This window comes from Pan paniscus, chromosome 10 (genome assembly GCF_029289425.2).
Source record: "Pan paniscus chromosome 10, NHGRI_mPanPan1-v2.0_pri, whole genome shotgun sequence".
Lineage (NCBI taxonomy): Eukaryota > Metazoa > Chordata > Mammalia > Primates > Hominidae > Pan > Pan paniscus.
Genome location: NC_073259.2, coordinates 124,575,587 through 124,597,975, shown reverse-complemented (window position 1 = coordinate 124,597,975; position 22,389 = coordinate 124,575,587). Strand labels below are relative to the sequence as shown.

Genomic DNA, 22,389 nt, shown 5'->3' with positions numbered 1-22,389 from the left:
AGAGAGCTGTTCCCGGGGATTGCCATCTTGGAAGGCCATTGTGGTCTGCTCAGGAACCCTTGAAATCGAAACCCCTGCGCTCTCCTTGTCACAGCCGTCGCACATAAATACCACCAGGGGAGATTTCCCATGGAATTTTTTGCAACCACTCAAATGTTTCATTTCCCATTGTTTGCCAGTCCCTCTCAGAGCCTCAACTGTCAAAGCAGCAGCAAACACAGGCTGCTTTTCCCCCAGGATCCCATGGCGCTCGCTCTTGCGTCCCCTCCATGTTGGGAAGCTGGCATTGGCAGGATATCATCAGCTCAGGCCCGGGAATAAGGTCTGTTAGTCAACTAGTGAAGCAAGTCAGCGAAGGGAATACCCGGCCCTGCCCAGCCCATGCTTGCTGGGGAGGCACAGTTCTGTGCAGTCACCCTCGTTATAATTATCATCATGGTGACGAATAATTGCATTTATACAAAGAAATTCCTTCCACACATCTGAAGCACTTGACCAAAAAATACACAATGCAGCATTAATGTTTCACTTTTAGAATATGAACTTGGCCGGGTGCAGTGGCTCACCCGGGTGCAGTGATTAAATGCCTGTAATCCCAGCACTTTGGGAGGCTGAAGTGGGCAGATCACTTGAAGCCAGGAGTTCGAGACCAGTCTGACCAACATGGCGAAAGCCCATCCCTACTAAAAATACAAAAATTAGCCCGGGTGTGCTGGCTCTTGCCCAGCTACTTGGGAGGCTGAGGCATGAGTGAGAATCGCTTGAACCCCAGAGGCAGAGGTTGCAGTGAGCCAAGATCGTGCCACTGCACTCCAGCCTGGGCAACAGAATGAGACTCTGTCTCAAAAAAAAAAAAAATAAATAAACTTGAATCACTTTTTTTCTTGACCCCAGGAGCTTTAATGGAATTCCAAGTTGTAGTCCATACATCAGTGCTGAGAAAAGATGATCCATGTCAACTGATTGATTGACGGATTGAAAAGCATTTGTTTTGAGGCAGGCACCGCACTGTGCATTTTGGGGACCCAAATATGAAAAAGACATAGCTGCCTGTGCATAGGAGCCAAATGGTCTAGAGAGAGGCAGAGATTACAAACCAACATGGGATGCCAGAGTGACTGGGAGTTTATTCGGGGGATATTGATCTGAAGGGTGAATAGGAGTCTCCAGGCAGGCACATGGGTGGCCCATCACCAGTTCACGTGATCTGAGTACATGTAGATGAATGACCCCAGGCAAGGCCGGGTGGATGTGGCACAGCCTGACCCTGTGGAGATGAGGAATAGTACGATATCCTTTAAATATCCATTCACTAGGGCCCACCCACTGCACCACAGATGTTGCCCTAGAATGGAGTTTAGCCATGTAGTCATTCATTCATTCATCCATTAAAGCCACAGATATTTACCGAGCACTCACGATGTGCCAAGGAAGACTAGGTGCTGGGGAGGCAAAGGTGATCAAGATCAATCTGGTATCTTTCCTTTTGGAGCTTCCATACTGGTGGAGCAGAGGGCCATTAAACAAATACACGTGTCAAATAATAAAGAAATATATAGTACAGGCTGGGCACGGTGGCTCAAGCCTGTAATCCCAGCACTTTGGGAGGCTGAGGTGGGTGGATCAGTTGAGGTCAGGAGTTCGAGACCAGCCTGGCCAACACGGTGAAACCCTGTCTCTACTAAAATTATAAAAATCAGCCAGGCATGGTGGTACGTGCCTGTAATCCCAGCTACTTGAGATGCTGAGGCAGGAGAATTGCTTGAACCCAGGAGGTGGAGGTTGCAGTGAGCCAAGATCGTGCCACTGTACTCCATCCTGGGCAATAGAGCAAGACTCCATCTCAAAAAAAAAAAAAGGGAACTATACAATACAATAAAAGACAACCTAATACACATAAAAGCATCTGCCTGCCCCTCAGTTTCTGAGCTCCCACTTGACACCAAGTGTTGTGGGGGCACAAATTTGGGTCAACATTTTGTGTAGCAGAACTCTGGGGACCAACCAGAACTCCTGAAAACAGGATGCCACTCAGCAGTGACAGCCTCACTTTCCCATTTACTGGGCTTTTTTTTTTTTTTTTTTTAACATCTCTGGACACCTTGGATCCTGCCAGCAAGCCTAGGGAGGCAGTTTAGGAGTTATTTTCTTTACTTCTCAGGGGAGGAATCCGAGGCTTGGAGAGGAGGAGGGATTGACCGGCCTGGGGTCACACAGCTAGAAAGGCCAAGATTGCTATGCGGTTTTTTTTTTTTTTTTTTTTTTTTACAAAGAAAGAACAGCGGAGCAAGGTGGCCATTTTATTTTTTCAAAGCCACACTACCTGCTGCTACACAGGACATAAAAGTGCAAAATTCCACCAGGAAGGGAAACAAAACAGTCTTGAGACAGCCATGTCTCAGAGGTGAAGATTGGAGGAGATTTTAATATAGGGTGTGAATTCCAATTCACATCTCTTCCAACGGGACCTCTTTCCGAAGTCCCGGGAACTAACATTCATCAACACCTCTGACATCCCAGAGATCGCAACATTCCTGCCAAGGGCTATTACTCCCATTTCCCAGATGAAGAGATTGAGTCCCTGCAGCACGCAATTAGACAGTAGCAGAACCAGAATTTGAATTCTGATCCACCCCGATTCTGGGACCTGTGGAGCTCCAGGTACCGAGAGCTGGCTCCCGGCTGGGGCCTTGGAGTCTGGGTAGCTGGATGCTGGGAGAGGCTGCGGAGGTAAGGGCCCAGGGGCTGAGGTTGCAGCGGCTGCCCGGGAATGCGGCCCTTGCACGCCCACTTTTTAACACAGTGCCATCCCTGACAGACACCCTTGTCCTTTTCCTGTGCTGCCCTTCGTAACACCATAAATAAAGCCTTAGAGTAACGTGACCTGAGCCAGGCAGTAAATGATGGCACTGTCAGTTGTACACGACTGTTGAAACAAACACAGACTGTAATCATCGTGCTGTACGGGGAGAAAGACATTTGGCAAATGAGATTCCATTTTCACATTGGTTTGTGCTGAGCATATAAATTTCCTGCGGGCCGGCCAGCGTTGGGGATGTGTAATTGATTGCCTGCATTATAATAAACAAGCTGTGACAGGTGATCATTCATCATATTCCGCTGAACGTTCCAGCACACCAGAAAACGGAGGAAGAGAGGGAACGCGCGAGCAAGGGGAGAGGAGAGGAGAAACCTGGGGGAGGGGAGGGGGTCGGAAAGACCGAGTATTCCCGACAGACAGAAAAACCAGGGGAGGGGCGGGGGAGGGAATCCGCTGAGCGGGCGGGGGAAAGTGAAAGCAATTACTATAATTCTTTTGATTATCTAATTTGTTCTTTCTGGCCTTCGTTATATGAACCTCCCCCCCCTCACCCCACTCCAACATAGAAGGACCCCACGGGGACTTGGGAAGGCACAGAGAACGCTCCCTCCACGATCGAGGGAAGGAAGGGGGGAGGCAGGTGGGGGAGGGGCCGCGTCTAGTTGTAACCGGAGTAGATACATTCGGGAAAACCTGGGGGGAGAAGGAGGAGGAGGAGGGGAGGTGCGTGTGCAGGACTTAGCTTTGCTCTTGCACTGAGATGCCTCCAGTCGGATGGATAGGAACCAGCCTCTTTAAATACATTTTTTTAAAGGGTGTCTGAAAAACAAGTGAAAAGTTCCTTTTATTGGAGGAAAAGGACAGCATCCAAGTTGGCATCAGATGTGGTTCCACAAGCCTGTCATATGGTGCTCTCATTCCTCCCCCTCGCTCCCCCCGCCCCGCCCCAGCTCCCACCTCCCCACCCCCACCGCAGCCCCAGCCTCTCTGTCTCTCTCTCTGTGCCCTTGGCCCGGGGCTGGGGGTCGAACAGGAACTGCTGGGAAGCACCCTCCTCTCCAGGAGCTCCCACCTAGACAGACAGAAGGCGGAGGTACACTGGCATATGAAGGACAGAAAGACAAATGCAGAGCTCTCGAGCCAGCACACGCATTAAATAAGTACTTACATTATGCAAAAGCCAAGGGCCTCAACAAGGGGGTGAATGAAGAAGGGGGACAAGGAGGGCTGCGTCCCAAACTAGTTTCCCCAGTTCTCACCCTGCCAATTTCCAGCCCCCGCCTCCCTATCCCGCAAGCGTCCTCCCATTCCCTCCCTGGTACCAAGCGCTTAGCGCAGGTGGGAGCCTCCGACCCAGAAGGCTGGGAGCTGAGGAGGCGTGGCTTGCGCTAACATAGGGGGCGGGGCCTGGGTGGGGCTTAGTCGGGGCGGGGCCCACGCCGGAGGGGGCGGGGCGAACACAGAAGAAAGAGCCTTAGGGGCTACTTTGCCACTCGTCGCACGCTGCTTCCCAGAGTCTTCTGCTATTTCATCGCAGCCTTAACAACTGGAATCTGTCGCCTTCGAGATGTTCCTAAAGTCACTGCTTTGGGAGAATCTGTTCAAGGGACCTGCTTTCCAAAAGCAATGACATCAGCCTAGCAACGTGATCTGTGTTGTCCTTGAAGGATTAACAACTCATTTGGGTCTCCCAAGAGCCCTAGGAGGTAGCCAGGGCAGGTGCTGTTGTCCCCGTCTCACAACGACCTATGAAGTGCATGTTGGGGCCTTGATTTTACAGGGGAAGGAACAGAGGCACAAAGAAACGAAGTTACTCTCTCGGGATCTGGCAATGAAAAAGTCAAAATTTGAAGCCAGGGGTCTTCTGACCTGTTCTTCAGCATCCCTATGAGAACATGTACTTTCTCCCTCCAACACTCTCCTCCCATCCATAAGTGCATACAGGTGCTGAATAGGAGGGGCAGAGTTGAGTCTATTTTGAATGATTGTGCATCCAGATCGTCACTAAGCCCTCTTGGTTTTGCCTGACACACGTGGCTCACTGTGTGCCCCCTGGTCCAGGCCACCTGCATCTTCCTCCTGGACCACTGTCCCCGCCTCATCACTGGCCTTCCTCTTAATGCTGTTCCCACTCCCATCCACTCCCCACCAGCAGCCATGATGATCAATGATGGTCACCATCCATACCCTGTATCAACTGTCTCTCTAGCGCCATCTTTTTTTTTTTTTTTTTTTAAAGACATGGTCTCCCTCTGTTGCCCAGGCTGGAGTGCAGCAGTGTGATCGTAGCTCACTGCAGCCTTGAATTCCTGGACACAAGCAATCCTCCTGCCTCAGCTTCTTGAGTAGCTGGGACCACAGGTGCTTGCCCCCATGCCCAGTTAATTTTTATTTTTATTTCTGTAGAGATCAAATCTCATCATGTTGCCCAGACTAGTCTTGAACTCCTGGCCTCAAGCTTCCCCAGTTGCTGGGGATTACAGGTGTGAGCCGCCACACCTCTTGCCTTAGCTTCCCCAGTTGCTGGGATTACAGGTGTGAGCTGCCACCATCTTTTTTTTTAAATTTGTTTGTTTTGTTTTGTTTTTTTGAGGCAGAGTCTCACTCTGTCATCCAGGATGGAGTGCAGTGGCATGATCCTGGCTCACTGTAACCTCTGTCTCCCAGGTTCAAGTGATTCTCCTGCCTCAGCCTCCTGAGTAGCTGGGATTACAGGTGCCTGCCACCATGCCTGGCTAATTTTTGTATTTTTAGTAGAGACAAGGTTTCACCATGTTGGCCAGGCTGGTCTTGAACTCCTGACCTCAGGTGATCCACCCACCTTGGCCTCCCAGACTGCTGGGATTACAGGGGTGAGCCACCATGCCTGGCCAGGTCCAGAAGTTTTCCATCACCCCAAACAGAATCTTGGTACCCATTAGCAGTCACTTCCCATTCTGCCCTCCCGTTGGCCCCTGGCAGCTGCCAATCTGCTCTCTGTCTCTATGGATTGCCTGTTCTGGATATTTCATGTAAGTGGAATCCTACGATGTATAACCTTTGTGTCTGCTTCTCCCACTCAGCATCTGTGTTCAAGGCTCATCCATGCTGTAGCGCATGCCAGTGCTTCCTTTCTTCTTATGGCTCAGTGCTGTTCCATTGCCTGGATGGACCACATTTTGTTGATCCATTCACTGGCTAGTGGTCATTTGGGTTGTTTCCACCTTTGGGCTATTGTGAATAGTGCTCTATGAACAATTGTGGGTAAGTTTTCATTTGAATATTTGCATTTATTTATTTGTTTATTTATCTATCTATCTATTTATGTTTTGGAGACAGAGTCTCCCTCTGTTCCCCAGGCTGGAATTCAGTGGCACAATCTCGGCTCACTGCAACCTCTGCCTCCCGGGTTCAAGCGATTCTCCTGCCTCATCCCCCCGAGTAGCTGGGATTACAGGAGTGCGCCATCATGCCTGGCTAATTTTTGTATTTTTGGTAGAGAAGGGGTTTTGTCATGTTGGCCAGGCTGGTCTCGAACTCCTGACCTCAGTCAGGACCTCAACTCCTGATTCCCCTGCCTTGGCCTCCCAAAGTGCTGGGATTACAGGTGTGAGCCACCGCGCCTGGCCTGAACCTTTGTTTTCAATTGTTTGGGGTACATACTTAGGAGTGGAACTGCTAGGTTCTGCAGTAACTCTGTGTTTAGCTTGTCAAAGAACCGCCACACTATTTTCCGCAGTGACTGTCCCATTTTACATTTTCACCAGCAGTGCACCAGGGCTCCAATTTTTTACATCCTTGCCAACCAACACTTGTTATTTTCCGTTAAAAAAAAAATGTTTGCGCCGGGCACGGTGGCTCATGCCTGTAATCCCAGCACTCTGGGAGGCCAAGCGGGGTGGATTGCCTGAGGTCAGGAGTTCGAGACCAGCTTGACCAATATGGTGAAACCCCGTCTTTACTAAAAATACAAAAATTAGCTGGGCATGGTAGCGTGTGCCTGTAGTCTCAGCTACTTGGGAGGCTGAGGCAGGAGAAGTTGCTTGATCCTGGGAGATGGAGATTGCAGTGAGCCGAGATTGTGCCACTGCACTCCAGCCTGGGCAACAGAGCAACACTCTGTCTCAAAATAATAGTAACAATAATAATGTTTGCCATCCCAGTGGGTGTGCCTAGCTCCATCTTTTGGATGAGATGGGGTGAGTTCAGGGTGGTATGGCCATAGACTAGATCCATCTTATACTTCTCTCCCCTTCCTTCTTGCTACTCTGGACTTTCATATCCCCAAATTGCCCCTCCGTCTTACCATGGACCTTGGCTTATGCAGTGCCTTCCTCCTTCCCATCCTCCCACTGGGTTCTGCCCACTTGTACCCCAAGGCTACCTCAGATCCTCCTCTGACAATGATCTGTCCCCCAGCCTTCCTTTCACAGCTCCGAATTTGGTTGTAATTTTACATTTCCTTTTGCAATTACTGATTAATGTCCATCTTCTTGACCTGACTACAGCCTTCCCCTAGGAAGGGACCATTCTGCTTTTGCCACCCACTGTGTCCCCAGCACTTAGCACAGTCCCTGGTAGAGACTTTAGGGAGTGCAGTGACACAATCATAGCTACTGCAGCCTTGACCTCCGGGGCTCATAACATCTTCCCCCCTCAGCCTCCCAAGTAGCTGGGACTACAGGAACACACAACCATGCTTGGTTAATTTATTTTTATTTTAATTTTTTTGTAGAGATGGAGTCTCACTATGTTGCCCAGACTGGTCTGGTACTCCTAACCTCAAGCAGTCCTCCTGCCTCAACCTCCCAAAGCACTGGGATTACAGGCCTGAGCCACCGCACCCAGCCCCAGTTCTAAGATGTTAACCACATGTAAGCCTCCGGGAGAATCTCAGGCCCTGGCCCACTTCAATAAATATTTGGTGAATGAATGCATAAGCAATGAATGAGATCCAAGTGTGGATCCTATGACCTTATGAATTTTCCTTTTCTTTTTTTCACTGATCAGTGGCACTAGCAGGCCTCAATAAGTTAGGAACTAAAAAACCTGCTTCAGGCTGGGCACTGTGGCTCACGCCTGTAATCCTAGCACTTTGGGAATCCAAGGTGGGTGGATCACCTGAGGTCGAGAGTTCAAGACCAGCCTGGCCAACATGGTGAAATCTCATCTCTACTAAAAATACAAAAATTAGCTGGGCATGATGGTGGGCACCTGTAGTCCCAGCTACTCAGGAGGCTGAGGCAGGAGAATCACTTGAACCCGGGAGATGGAGGTTGCAGTGAGCCGAGATTGCACCATTGCACTCCAGCCTGGGCGACAGAGCAACACTCTGTCTCAAAAACAAAAAAACCTGCTTCAGCCATAAGGAATTTGGAAATGGATGGCATTCTAGTTGCAGAATTAATACTCACTAATGTCTCCCTCTGGAACCAGGGCGAATCTGGCACCGGATTCTGAGTCTTGTTTGGGAATTGTGTTGATTCTGCCTCGCAGTGCTGCTGAAACTCTAGGAACCTTGAAATATATTTGCTTGGTGTAAACATGACCTCAGCGTGACAGGATGATCCTTGTGTTTGCCAAGCCATTAATTTTTATGTGATAACGACGACCACAACAAACTGCGTTTCGCCCACATTTTGAGTTGTTCTTAAGGTCAGGTCTGTGGGATTGTGTGAGACAAAAACCTTATAAACTAGAATGTAGCGGTGAGTTCTCTGTGTTTACAGCCCTGCTCCTACACACGGCTCCAAAGAGCTGAAAATAGAGGATTAAAAATTCATGCAGCTACTTTCTTCCAAGGAACTCCAAATGCTTCTGACAATCTTTATCCTGCAAAGTCATGAGTGGTCAGATGCCCATCCCAAGGACAGGGAAACAGAGGCCCAGAGATAATGATGGGACTTTGCCAGGCCCCTCTACCCCTGCTAAGGGAGCAACAGGCTCAGATGAAGAGCCCCTCCCACCTATCTTTCTAGCCCATGCACTCTCCATTAGCCTGATTAAGACAATTGATTTATTCATTCTTAGCGGTTGAGATGGAAAAAAAAAAAAGAAACCAACATGCCATTTGTGTGATATAAATATCTCTGGAAAAAGCTAAAAACCATTGTGTCATACATATTTTCTTAATACCACAGTCAATCACATGTGTCTGTCCAAGTGCCATAGTCCATCAACCCAAGAGTGGGGAATGGGGGTGTTTGGGGGTGGGGATAATGGAGGGGACAGACTCAGCAGAGTCTCAGCTCCAGAATCCTCAGCCACTGCATGGCAAATGTTGCCACTGACTAAAGCTATGCTGGCTGTTTATTTTCCATTACCTATTGCCTTTGAAGAACCTTCTAGAAGTCTTAGAAACTTGATGTTGGGCAGAAAAATGATAGGCAGGGATGCAAAGGTGCTGGGACACCCACTCAACCAGCCAGTTCCCAAAGAAAAAGATGGAGGTTGTCACTTTCTCACTCAGTGTGCCCCATGGACTCACAGAAGGATTTAGATCACAGCGTGGTTCCTCTTCCTCCAACCCTACACCCCCATCATCAAAGAGCCTTTAATCCTGATGATTCACCTGTTAGGAATTTAGCCCAAGGAAATAATTAAAGACATATAAAAAGATTTAGTTACAGGATGTTCGTCATGACATGTAGATTATGGTGAAAGATTAGAAGCAACCTCCATGTCCAACCAACCAAAGGTGATGGCTATGTAAGCTGTGGAGTTCATCCTTTAAAATTCTGCTCAGATCTCCAAAGAAAAAAGACTGGAAGGAAATTAACCAAGAGAATCACAGAGTTTGTTTTGAGCCTGGAAATATGAGTAAATTTTTTTTTTCCTGGAGTAAGTCCTTGTTTTGGATGTTCTATTCAAAACCAACTTAAATTTGGCTCCAATTGGAAACTTTATGACATCAGGAGGATTGAGATATCATAAAAGGAACAGGAAGGGGCACTCCATGAGGGAACCACATGTAAAGGTCTGAAGGGAAGTCGGGGCAGAGAGGAAACAGCCTCGCTGGAATGGAGGATTTCCACTGCTGTGTGCTGGGATGCATGTCAGAGAGATTTGTAGGCTGTGCACAGACTGTGTATTTTTTGAAAGCCAAGGAGAGGAAGGCACATTAGATATGATAGGCAACTGGGAGCCAGTATAGATTCTTGAACAAGAAAAGACAAATCCAGTTCCAAGGGAGACTAAGAAGAGACAGTCCAAGAAGAGAAAGTGCAGGGAACGAATCTGGTGGTGTCATAATTCTTTTATGGAAGGATCTGACTTTATTGGTTTTAGGGGTAAATGTTTCTGGAGAACCCTAGAACTCTAAATCTGCAAGAAATCTTGAGGTTGCTTTCGTTTTAGGGATAGAACAACCGCAGTCCAAAGAGTTACATCTTCCAGTCATAAGGCAAAATGGCAGCCAAGTTGGTACTGATCACTATCAGTCCTTATTCCTACCCGAGACCAGCTTGTCTCTCTGTTGCCTTCCATCCCAATTCTAAGATTTTTTTTATTTTTCCAGAGACAGGGTCTTGCTTTGTCACACAGGCTGGAGTGCAGTGGCACAACCATAGCTCACTGCAGCCTTGAAGTCCTGGGCTCGTGGCATCCTCCCACCTCAGCCTCCCAAGTAGCTGGGACTACAGGAACACATAACCATGCCTGGCTAATTCATTTTATTTTATTTTTATAATTTTGTAGGGACAGAGTCTCACTCTGTTGCCTAGGCTGGTCTGAAACTCCTTGCCTCAAGCAGTCCTCCTGCCTCAACCTCCCAAAGCACTGGGATTACAGTCCTGAGCCGCTGCACCTGGCCCCAATTCTAAGATGTTAACAACATGTAAGCCTTCCAGGAGAACCTCAGACCCTGGTCCACTTCCTGGAGTCCCACCTAAAACTCCATTTTTCCATTCATTTATTTATTCATGTAACACTGAGACCCGAACATTCAAAGACAGACATGCTAAGAGTTAGGGTGGAGTGGAAGGGAGATAATGATGGCACACAGTAGGTGTTCAATAAATATTTGTGGAAAGAAAGAGTCAAGGAGGGAAGAAGAGTCCCTGCCCTCAAATAGCTCAAGATGTAACTTGAGAACAGACACAAGTGTTTATATGGGATGCAAGCCGTGCTTTCAGAGGGATATGAGCCCAGGTTCTGCAGGCCCAGGCAAGACACTTCACAGAACCAAACAAAAAAAGTTGACTTTCAACTTCTTTTATTTATTATTATTATGATTTGAGACAGAGTCTTGCTCTGTTACCCAGGCTGGAGTACAGTGCCACGATCTTGGCTCACTGCAACCTCTGCCTCCTGCGTTCAAACGATCCTCCCACTTCAGCCTCCATGTAGCTGGGATTATAGGTGTGCACCATCACACCCGGCTAATTTTTGTATTTTTAGTAGTGGCAGGGGTTTCACCATGTTGGCCAGGCTGGTGTCGAACTCCTGACCTCAAGTGATCTGCCTGCTTCGGCCTCCCAAAGTGCTGGGATTACAGGCATGAGCCACCGTGCCTGGCCCCAACTTCTTTTATAAAAAAGTATTTAACTCAACTAACATTTATGGAGCCCCTACCATGGGCCGGATTGGGGATTAAAATTTCTGCTTTTTCCCCATGGGTTATGCATTAAATCCAAAATGGGTAGGCGATCCCTAGAGAAAAGACAGAGAAGGAGAAAGGAAGAAGGAGGAAAAAATACAAAGTCGTCAGGCTCCCAGAAAAAACAGATGATGCTAGTTTCTCTGAACAATTTTGGACTTCCTTTTCCAACTCCAGACACCTCATTTGCTTTTCCTTTTGCCCATGGACTCCAAGGTCCGTGGCTCTGGTCTATGGGGGAAGGGCCAGGCATGAGCTACATGGAATCAGACACCCAGAGGCCTCCTCTCCATCTCCCTTTTCCAGTTATTCAGCGTTCTCAGGCCATTTCAATTTTACGTTGCCAAGTGAACATAAATCAAGGGGCCGCCCAGTCTCCTAAAGAAACACTGTGGGACTTCGCAGAGCCTTTCCCAGGGTATGCACCGGGAAAGAAGGAGAAAGAGGACTAAGCAGAAAGTTACATGTGGCTCCTTTAATCACCGGGTGGAAGGAGAGAGGAGAAAGTTCAAACAGAGCCCCTGCAAGCCGCGCCGGGAAGCCAGCTCTGAGCTCCACTGTTCAAGCAACTGCTGTTGGCATCACAGAGGTTTGTCTTGGCCCAAACCCGTCCCGGGAAACACAGAGACGCTCATGCACTTGGAATTCGCTCCCTTAATGATTCACTCAGCAACTCGGCACAATTACAAAAAGAAGGTGAAAGAAAGGAAGGGAGAAAAGAAGAAAAGAAAAAGAGGGAAGGAAGGAAGGAAGGAAGGAAGAGAGGGAGGGAGGGAGGGAGGGAGGGAAGGAGGGAAGGGATAGAGGGGAGGGACTGAGGGAGGGAGGGAAAGAAAGAGAGGAAGGGAGGGAAAGAAGGAAGGAAAAGAAAGGGAGAAAGGAGAGAGAAGGATGGAACGAGAAAGAAAGAAAAAGAAAAGAAACAGAGAAAGAGAAAGAAAAGGAAGAAGGAAAGAAAGAGGGAGGGAGGAAGGAAGGGAAGGAAAGAGAGAAAAAGAACAAAAGAGAAGGAAGGGAGAAAGAGAAAGAAAGGAAAAATCGCCACACCTCTGGCTAAAGGTGCCCTCTCCCAAATTCCTGGGGCATGACTCAAGTTGGGGCCAGGGATGGGGAGCAAGAGACGAATTTTCTGAGAGCTCCCATGAGGGGACGCTACCAGCTGTGAGCTGATTCCAAGTGAGAACAAAGCAGCAGCGATCTGCAAAGGTCTAACTCAAATGCTGTCTGTTGCACTCCACGAGCTTTGGAGAGAGGTACTAGATAAAACAATGAAGTAAGGGGTGGTGCCAAATAGTCGCTTTACACTGAGTGCTCATCATATGCCAATGGTGTATCCACATGTTCCATCTCTTATCTCGCAGAGTCCTCCCAGCAAACCCAGGAGCAGGGTCTTCAGCCCCATTGCGCAGGTGACAGAGCTGAGACCTGACCCGTTCCTAACCTGCCCAAGGACACACAGCTAAATAGCCAGGGGGTTCCAAGTGTGAAGTTAGGTCTCCTGTGACTCTGTGATATGCCCTTGACCATTCTGCCCTCCAGCCTTCATTTACGGCTCAATTCCCAAATGCCGCCACCAGGAATTTGACATGTACCCGTAACCTCCCCAATGACATGGAAAAACTGAGCAGCCATTCACTCAATCATGGAAAGTTTGAGACCCAAGGCGCGTCCTTCCCAGCTCGGTTACTGAGATGCTCAGCAGCCCTCGGTGCTGGTAAGAAGGGCACACTGGGGCGAAATGCCACTTGATGAACAGGAGCCCTAACATGAAGTCCTCGGACCCTTGCACAGGTAGAATTCAGGGGTCCATAAATTTAAGCCGGGAAAAAAAATGACATCTTTATTTGCACTAACTTCTCTCTCTTTTTTTTTTTTTTTTTTTGAGACAGAGTTTCACTCTTTGCCCAGGCCAGAGTACAATGGCGCGATCTCAGCTCATTGCAACCTCCACCTCCCAGGTTCAAGTGATTCTCCTGCCTCAGCCTCCCAAGTAGCTGGGATTACAGGTGTGTGCTACCACACCTGGCTAATTTTTGTATCTTTAGTAGAGATGGGGTTTCATCATGTTGGCCAGGCTGGTCTCGAAGTCCTGACCTCAGGTGATCCACCCACCTCAGCTTCCCAAAGTGCTGGGATTACAGACATGAGCCACCGTGCCTGGCTTTGCACTAACTTCTGATCAAATGGCAACATTTTCTTCTATTAGGAATCTAAGTGACAAACTGCCGTGGTATCAGCAGTACCTGTGACTTTGGCACCCATGCAAATCACAGATGTGTGTGTATCATCATCAATTGCTGCAGATATATCAAAATATTGTTGTGCTCCTTACTCCTTGGAAGTTACAGTAGTAGATAGACCAGGGTTAGATCTTGCTACTTAGTGGATAATAAATAAGCTTACCTGTTACTATTTTACAACGTTGGTTTTTAATATTTCAGTATCGGTATTACCGTCTAAGTGATTTCCTTGGCAATCCTGTGCTTTATTTTATACATTGTAAAGCATGGGCCAAGTGCGGTGGCTCATGGCCTGTAATCCCAGAACTTTGGGAGGCCAAGGCTGGCGGATCACTTGAGGTCAGGAGTTCAAGAACAGCCTGGCCAATATGGTGAAACCCTGTCTCTACTAAAAATACAAAAATTAGCTGGGCATGGTGGCACACGCCTGTAATCCCAGCTACCCAGGAGGCTGAGGCAGGAGAATCACTTGAACCTGGGAGACGGAGGTTGCAGTGAGCCAAAATCACACCATTGCACTCCAGCCTGGGAGACAGAGCAAGACGTTGTCAAAAAAAAAAAAAAAAAAAAAGGAAGGAAAGGAGAAAAGAAAAGAAGAAAGAAAAGCACGATTCTAAAAAGTTCTATCAAACTGCCCAAGGGATTTATGGTCTGTACCTGGGAAACTTTGAGGTGAGGCCTCTACTCTGTTTTTTGTTTTGTTTTGTTTTTGAGACGGAGTCTTACACTGTTGCCCAGGGTGGAGTGCAGTGGTGCAATCTCTGCTCACTGCAACCTCTGCCTCCTGGGTTCAAGCAGTTCTCCTGCCTCAGCCTCCTAAGTAGCTGGGATTACAGGCGCCTGCTGCCACATCCAGCTAATTTTTTGTATTTTTAGTGGAGACGGGATTTCACTATGTTGGCCAGGCTGGTCTTGAACCCCTGACCTCGTGATCCACCCACCTCGGCCTCCCAAAGTGCTAGAATTACAGGCGTGAGCCACCGCGCCCGGCTAGGCCTCTACTCTGGAAGAGTTTGCAGCAAAATTAGGGAACAAGACAAATGTATTCATCAATATGTAAAATGCAATCATAAATATCAAACAGGCCATGTGCAGTGGCTCACACCTGTAATCCCAGCACTTTGGGAGGCTGAGGCAGGTGGATTACTTGAGCCCAGGAGTTTGAAACCAGCCTGGGCAAGGTGACAAGATCCCGTCTCTACAAAAAGTACAAACATTAGCTGGACATGGTGGTGCATGCCTGTAGTCCCAGCTACTCGGGAAGCTGAGGTGGGAGGATCGCTTGAGCCCGGGAAGTGGAGGCTGCAGTGAGCTGAGATCATGCCACTGCACTCCAGCCTGGGGGACAGAGCAAAACCCTGTCTCAACAAAAACAAAACAAACAAACAAAAAAAGTCAAAGAAAGAGTGAGCTTTTTCAAGACAGGGACTGCATTTTTTAAAAAAACTCTTGTATCCACAGTACCCCAAACTGCCAACAATCAATAGCAGTATGTTGCCAAAAAGTAATGCCAAATGCATCTCAAATCATCTCAATTTATACTTCTGGCTACTTACAAGCTGAGTGATCTTGAGAGAGTGACAATTACCTTGGCATGCCTCGATTTCCTCATCTGGAAGATGGGCTTAACAAAATCTCTTTCTCAACATTGTCGACACAATCAAATGAGATCAAGGGTGTGAACTCGCCTAGCATAGTCCTGGGCTCTGCACGGGTGCACAGCCAAGGTCAGCTCAGTCTGATGGTGGACTTGCGTTTGGTTTTGTTTTCCTGGAGACCAGAGGCTATTTTCTCAGTTCTTTGGGAAGTGAGGAAATGGGGGTGAGATTTTTGCTTGTTATTATTATTTTTTATTTTTATTTTTGTTTTTATTTTTGAGATGCAGTCTCACTCCGTTGCCCAGGCTGGAGTGCAGTGGTGCAATGTCGGCTCACTGCAACCTCCACCTCCTGGGTTCAGGCAATTCTCCTGCCTCAGCCTCCCGAGTAGCTGGGATTACAGGCATGCGCCACCATACCTGGCTAATTTTTTTGTATTTTTAGTAGAGGTAAGGTTTCACCATGTTGGCCAGGCTGGTCTCAAACTCCTGACCTCAGGTGATCCTCCCACCTCAGCCTCCCAAAGTGCTGGGATCACAGGTGTGAAGCACCATGCCCTGCCTGTTATTATTATTTTTTAAATTAAAAGTTAGATTGAACAGAAAATTGCCTTTTCTGAGACATTTCATCTGACAGGGTCTATGTTTGAGTTCACATCTTATCAAGATAATCAAAATGCCCCATGGTGTCTGGACTGCATCTCTGACCCAGTTAGTGTTCTTTCTAGCGTCTTCTGTGTTACAGACTGGTTTGGAAGAGCTCAAGTTCCCAAAATGCTCCTGTGGCCCTCAGACCTTCCTTCCCTGGGGGACCAGCCCCTAGAAACCTGCAGACTCCATCCCTGGGGTGGCAGCGAGTCACCCTGGGAGAACCTGCATCGGATTTCACCGCTGAGAAATTGACCAAAGTGGGTCTGTGTGCACCTTTGCAGGCCCCTCTGATAGCCCTGATCTCTGCACTACCTCTATGAAGACAGCATTGTCTCCCCTCCATTGTCACACATGGAGACCGGGCGGGGTGGGTGGAGGAAGATCTGGACGCTCAGGTCCTTGGCCACCTGCCCTGCCGCATGCCAGGGTGTGATGATCCAGGATTGGAGAATGCCTGCCTTGTCTTGCCAGAGACTGCTTCACCGCTCTCTCGCTCACACATTTGCTCGGAAGATGCCTGCGTCTGTGAGGGCTGGTGAAGACCTGGAACAGCCTTTGAAGGTATCCAGCCAACTGAATTTAATTAAACTGCAGTTCCAGAAGCCAGCAGCATTTTCTTAAGAAAGCAATACAACTTCTAAAAGTCCCCCGATGCTCCCGTGCCGCCCATTTCCTGTGCTTCAGACTACGTCATAAAACTGTCCATGGGGCAGTTTCCTTTGATGATGGATCCAGTTGACAAGATTTTTTTTTTTTTTAGCAAGCATCACAGCCTCTTCTTTCTTAAGTGAGGAATGCCGCATTTGTTCTTGCTTCCCCAAGCTGAAGTTATGGGACCTTGATCTTTTCTATGTGGTTTCTTGGATGGCTCATCTTGGAGAGTCACGCTTTCACCAGCCCAAGATCAGGGTAGCATCACAGCAGGAGCCAAATGTTGATTGCATTACTGCACTAAGTAAGATAAAGTGGTGGCCGAGGAATACTTCTGCTTCCAAACATGCCTTTCAGTCACTCAGTCTGCAATCATTGAACCCTTAATACGTGCTAGGGGCTGGGGATAGAATGGTGAACAGGACACCGTAGCTACAATCTTTACCATGTTTTCTATGATCAAGGGAGAGATAGATAATAAATACATAAGCAAATTAAGACATAAAACAGTTACAGATTGTTATACGTGCTAAGAAGAAACAGATGGCTAGAGAATAGTGGAGGGATATTCTTAGATAAAGTCAAAGAAGATCTCTCTGAGAAAGTGACATTCAAGATGAGAGCTGAAGGATGAGACGGAGCCAGCCCTGGGAACAGCCAGGGCTAGAATCTTCCAAGGCAGGAGGAACAGCAAGTGCAAAGGCCCTGGGGTGGGGAAAGCTTGGCAAGTGCTAGGAACTGACAGAAGGTCAGGGTTGCTGGAGTGTAATGAACAAGAAAGGCAGTGGCAAGAGAGAGGAGAGACAGAGAGGCATGGAGGGGTCCCTGCTGAGCCACAGAGATCACTATGAAGAGTGTGGATTTTGGCCAGGTGCGGTGGCTCATGCCTGTAATCCCAGCGCTTTGGGAGGCCGAGGTGGACAGATCACTTGAGGTCAGGAGTTCGAGACCATCCTGGCCAACTTGGTGAAACCCCGTCTCTAGTATAAATCAAAAAGTTAGCTTGGCGCGGTGGCGGTGACCTGTAATCCCAGGTACTTGGGAGGCTGAGGCAGGAGAATTGCTTGAACCTGGGAGGCAGACGTGGCAGGGAGCCGAGATGCCACTGTACTCCAGCCTGGGCAATAGAGTGAAACTCCATCTCAAAATAAATAAATAAATAAATAAGAGTGTGGATTTTACTCTAGGTCGGGGGGAAGGGGAACTGAAATTCACATATGAACCACCTCCACCTATGAAGCTGTGGAGTGAATAAATGATTTAGAAATAGTCTTCCATTTGCAAGCTTAGGCATCCAAGTCTTCGGCAATTGCATCCCTCTCTGATCCCCCCCCAGGACTCCTTACCTCTGTCACCCAGTGGGGCTTTTTGCATATATGCCTGTAAATGGTTATCAGAAGACCTGGCTGAGGTCCGCTAGGGCTGCTGCACCGCCTAACTCCAGGGTGGTAGCAGTGGTCTCACTGTGTTCTCTGTCAGTGACACTCTTTGGCATGCAACATAGACTTGGATGAAATGGTGCTTCCTAGACCTGTGCAATTGGGGGTCCTGGCCTGCCTCTGATGCTCACTAATACATGACCTGAGCAAGTCGCGAGCTGCCTTTGGGTCTCTGTTTTACGGTGTATGAAAAGAGACCCTGCCACACCTACCTCCCAGGGTTGTTGAGCACTTCCAAAGAAGAATACCTAACTGCGGCCCTCGGATGTGCTTCAGGCATCAGCAGACACCCTGACATTTCATTAAAAAAAGTGAGAGGTGTGTATGTGTGTGTGTGTGTGTGTGTGCGTGTGTTTGCTATGCAAGTGCATTTTCTACAAAAGAGAGGATCCAGGCCAGGTGTGGTGGCTCACACATGTAATTCTAACACTTTGGGAGGCTGGGGCAGGAGGATCACTTGAGCCTAGGAGTTCAAGGCTAGCAGTCAGCCAAGGTGGCACCACTGCACTCCAGCCTGGGTGACAGAGCAAGACTCTGCTTTTGTTTGCAGGGAGAAGAAGGTGCAAGAGAGGGGGAGGTGGGGGAGAGAGAGAGAGACAGAGAGAGAATCCAAGTCTGTCTCCTCAGTTTCTCAAAGAGATCCATGATCCACCCAAGCTGAAAAGGTATTAAACACCTGGTAGTTGGAACTGCCTTGGCTCTTGAAGTTGCTCTCTTGCTCTGAAATCTGGTTCAACATTTGCATGTAGATGTTTTGTTTCCTCTCCGAAGTCTGTAAGCCGCTTTGCTTGGTGGCAGGGGGCTGCCTGCATTGGCATTGACTCTTGCCTCCCCACGTCACACCATGCTGACGCCTGGCTCCCATAAACCTGCCAAGCAGCAATCTGTCAGCCCAGGGCCGAGTCCTCCCCACTGTCCAAACTGGAGGACCCCAAGGCCCTTCCTGCTGCACCAATGGCCAAGAGTGGATGGAATGAGCGAAATCATTGTGTACTATCAGTGAGCTGGCGATTGCCTTACTCCTGCAAGGTAGTAAGATGCCTTAACCCAGTTAAGAAGCTTCTGCAGGTTACCCCCAAGGAGCCATCGCTAATGCTGGAGATTGCTGGCACCATGGTAGGCCAAGGAGGAAGATGTTTCTGTTTTCAGGGAGAAGAAGATGCAAGTGCTTTTAACCTCCTCCCACCCACGCAAGGTTGACCCTGAATGGTTTATGTGTCTGTGTTACACACACATCCAGCATAGCACCCAGCACATTACAGGCACTTAACAAAAGTAGTAAATAAATAATGGTCATTTCCAGCTCATATGCCCACCACACCCTCCAGAGATTGTAATGCAGTACACTCACCTCTCATCTAGCCGAATCTTAACTGCTTCCCCCACCTCTTCCTGACAAGTAATAAAGTTAATAATACCTTGTGTGGCTGTTGTATCTTTTCTTCGCAAGAACTCCAAACACTTGGCTTCATCCTCATTTCTGAATTAGATTGAAAAGGGCTGGGGGTAAGAGGAAATCCTACTCACCCTCACCCACTCCCACCTAATCGATGTTATTTCAGGGAAACTGAGGCCTAGTTAGGACAGGAAATTCTTCGTCCAGATCTGCAAGTCACAGGCAGGTGGGACTGTGAAAAAAGACCTCCCCTGCCCTATTCCCAGTCCTGAATTTAATCTGTCCTGAAACAACTGAAATCTTTTTTTGGCCCGGAGGCCAGGCAGATCTGTCTAATTCTGCTAATGTCTTATAGTCCTGCAGTTCTTGAGGTCTGGGAAAACCCCCTTGCTTGGGAAGCTACCCACGGGAAGAAGAGGTCTCTAACAGTGTACAGCCAGAGACTGGGAGCTTACCTGCCACCTGGGACCACAGGGAGTGCAAATGAAGTTCCTGCCACACTCTCCAGGGAATATGAATCAGGGATTCAGGGTGGGCTTGGATCTACATGACAAGCTTTGACTTGCCCACCTTCCTGGGCTTCCAGAACAAAGCCTGTGGTGGTGAAAGGCTATATACAATGAGAGAGAGAGAGAGAAAAAAAAAGCATGCCCTGGGAAACCACCTGGCCTGCTCCTGGTTCCCATTAGCTGACTAACTCAAGGAGAAAGTGAGTTAGGAGTTTTTGGGCCTCGGTTGTTTCATCAATTAAATGGGTTTAATATTAATTGCCCTGTGTGCCCTGAGAGGTGATCAGGAGCACGAAGCAAAATAACAGATGGGAAAGTGCTTTAAAAAAATATCAGGTACTCTATTGAGATAACATTGTCGTGAACTTGGCGATGCAGGCTAGGCTGCCTGAGGGTCACCTGCAGAACTTCGAAGCTGAAGGGGAACTCGGGGCTCAGAGGGGCCATCATTTTCTGGAAGAGGCCAGAAGAAGGGAAGTGGGTGTGGCAGGCTGAAAAATATCCCCCCTCACCCCAAAGATATCCCAATCAAATCCCTAGAACCTGTGAATGTTATCTGGATCAAGGGTCTTTGCAGACATGATTAAATCAATTTTCTTGAGATGAGGGGATCTCCCTGGATAACCCAAGTAGGCCCTAAATGCAATCACTCATATCCTTACAAATTAGACATGCAGAGAATGGACACGCAGAGAAGCAGGGAAAGCAATGTGAAGACAGATGCAGAGATTGGAGTGATGAGTCCACAAGCCAAGGAACACCCAGAACTACCAAATTGGGAGGGGGCAAATGAGGATCTTCCCCTAGAACCCTCACGTAGGTTTCAGGCTTGTGGGCTCCAGAACTGTCAGCGAATACATGTCTGTTTTTCTAAGCCACCACTTTGTGGAAATTGATTACAGCAGCATTTGGAAACTGACACCATGTGAGGTGTGCGAATTCCCACTCTGTGTTGGTAGCAGAGCTGGGCATCCTGGCTCCTCGTCCACCGTGCGTCACGTCACCGCTCCGCCTGGCATCTGCAGGAGAGGTTAGCAAACACAGTCATCTCCAAAGCTCAGGAACAAGGGAAGATGGCAGTGGCCACTGAACCAGCTGCTTTTGGTAGCATGGAAGGAGAGGCAAAAGGGGACATTGCACGTCAAGTGGTGCCTCTCACGAACCAGCCGATGCTGGAACTCACAAACTGTCCCACAGAACAAGCCTGGGATAAAGATCTAGTGTCCTGGGCCGGGCGCGGTGGCTCACGCCTGTAATCCCAGCACTCTGGGAGGCTGAGGTGGGCGGATCATGAGGTCAGGAGATCGAAACCATGCTGGCTAACATGGTGAAACCCCGTCTCTACTAAAAATACAAAAAAATTAGCCGGGCATGGTGGTGGGTGCCTGCAGTCCCAGCTACTTGGGAGGCTGAGGCAGGAGAATGGCGTGAACCCGGGAGGCAGAGCTTGCAGTGAGCCGAGATCGCGCCACTGCACTCCAGCCTGGGCGACAGAGCAAGACTCCGTCTCAAAAAAAAAAAAAAAAAAAAAAAATAGAAATAGTGTCCTCTGCCAAAAGAGGAATAGGTCTCAGCTCCAAATTAGACACCTGGAGGTATAACTCTGTGTTTCCTTCATGTGATGAGCTGGCTCCCACGCTCCTGGGGCCTTCCACTGCAGCGCAGACCTCCCCTGGGAGAGCTGCATGGACACACGTTTTCAGAGAATGGAGACTTGGTGCTGATCTTCTGCGGGTTTTAGAGACGATGGTTTGCTGTCAGTTCCTGCCTGCCGTCCAGCAAAAAAGGCTCTGATGGCTGAGTAGCTGATTGTTCTCCAAAGGGCCCATGAGAAAAGCTGCATGTTCAGAACTCCAAAGATTGATTTCTGACCCAGAGCAAATTTTCATGGAGTTATCAGAAACGAGCGCCTTGTGACTTTCAGTTCCCCAGTTAGCCAGCTGCTGATGAGGGAACTCCCTGCTGAATGTCTGGCATCTTCCAGCTTTAGTTCCCAGTTGTATCCTCACACTGCAGAGAGAGAGAAAGAGAGAGAGAGAGAGAGAGAGAGAGAGAGAGAAACAGCTAGTTCTCTTTTTGTTCTTTTTTTTTTTTTTTTGAGACAGGGTCTCTCTCTGTCACCCAGGCTGGAGTGCAGTGGCACGTTCTCGGCTCACTGCAACCTCTGCCTCCCAGGCTCAAGCAATTCTCGCTTGTGCCTTTCTGCCTCCAGAGTAGCTGAGATTACAGGTGCTCACCACCACGCCCGGCTAATTTTTGTATTTTCAGTAGAGACAGGGTTTCACCACATTGGGTGGGCTGGTCTCGAACTCCTGGCCTCAAGTGATCCACCAGCCTTGGCCTCCCAAAGTGCTGGGATTACAGGTGTGAGCCACCGAGCCCAGCCTCTTTTTTTGTTCTCAAAAGGATGCTAATCTCATCATGGGGGCTCTGCCCTCATGACCTGATTAGCTACCTCCAGGAGGTCTCATCTCTGAATACCATCACACTAGGCCTTCAACATATGCATT

At 48.5% G+C, this 22,389-nt stretch overlaps 1 long non-coding RNA gene across 1 annotated transcript; it reads right to left on the bottom strand.

The window, feature by feature from the left end:
• Positions 1-1,107: 1,107 nt before the first annotated feature.
• On the bottom strand, positions 1,108-6,693 carry LOC130540684 (uncharacterized). Its single transcript, XR_010108970.1, has 2 exons — positions 3,990-6,693; positions 1,108-3,640 (listed from the first exon to the last, which is right to left on the bottom strand). It is a non-coding gene; the product is annotated as an uncharacterized LOC130540684 (long non-coding RNA).
• Positions 6,694-22,389: the final 15,696 nt, after the last annotated feature.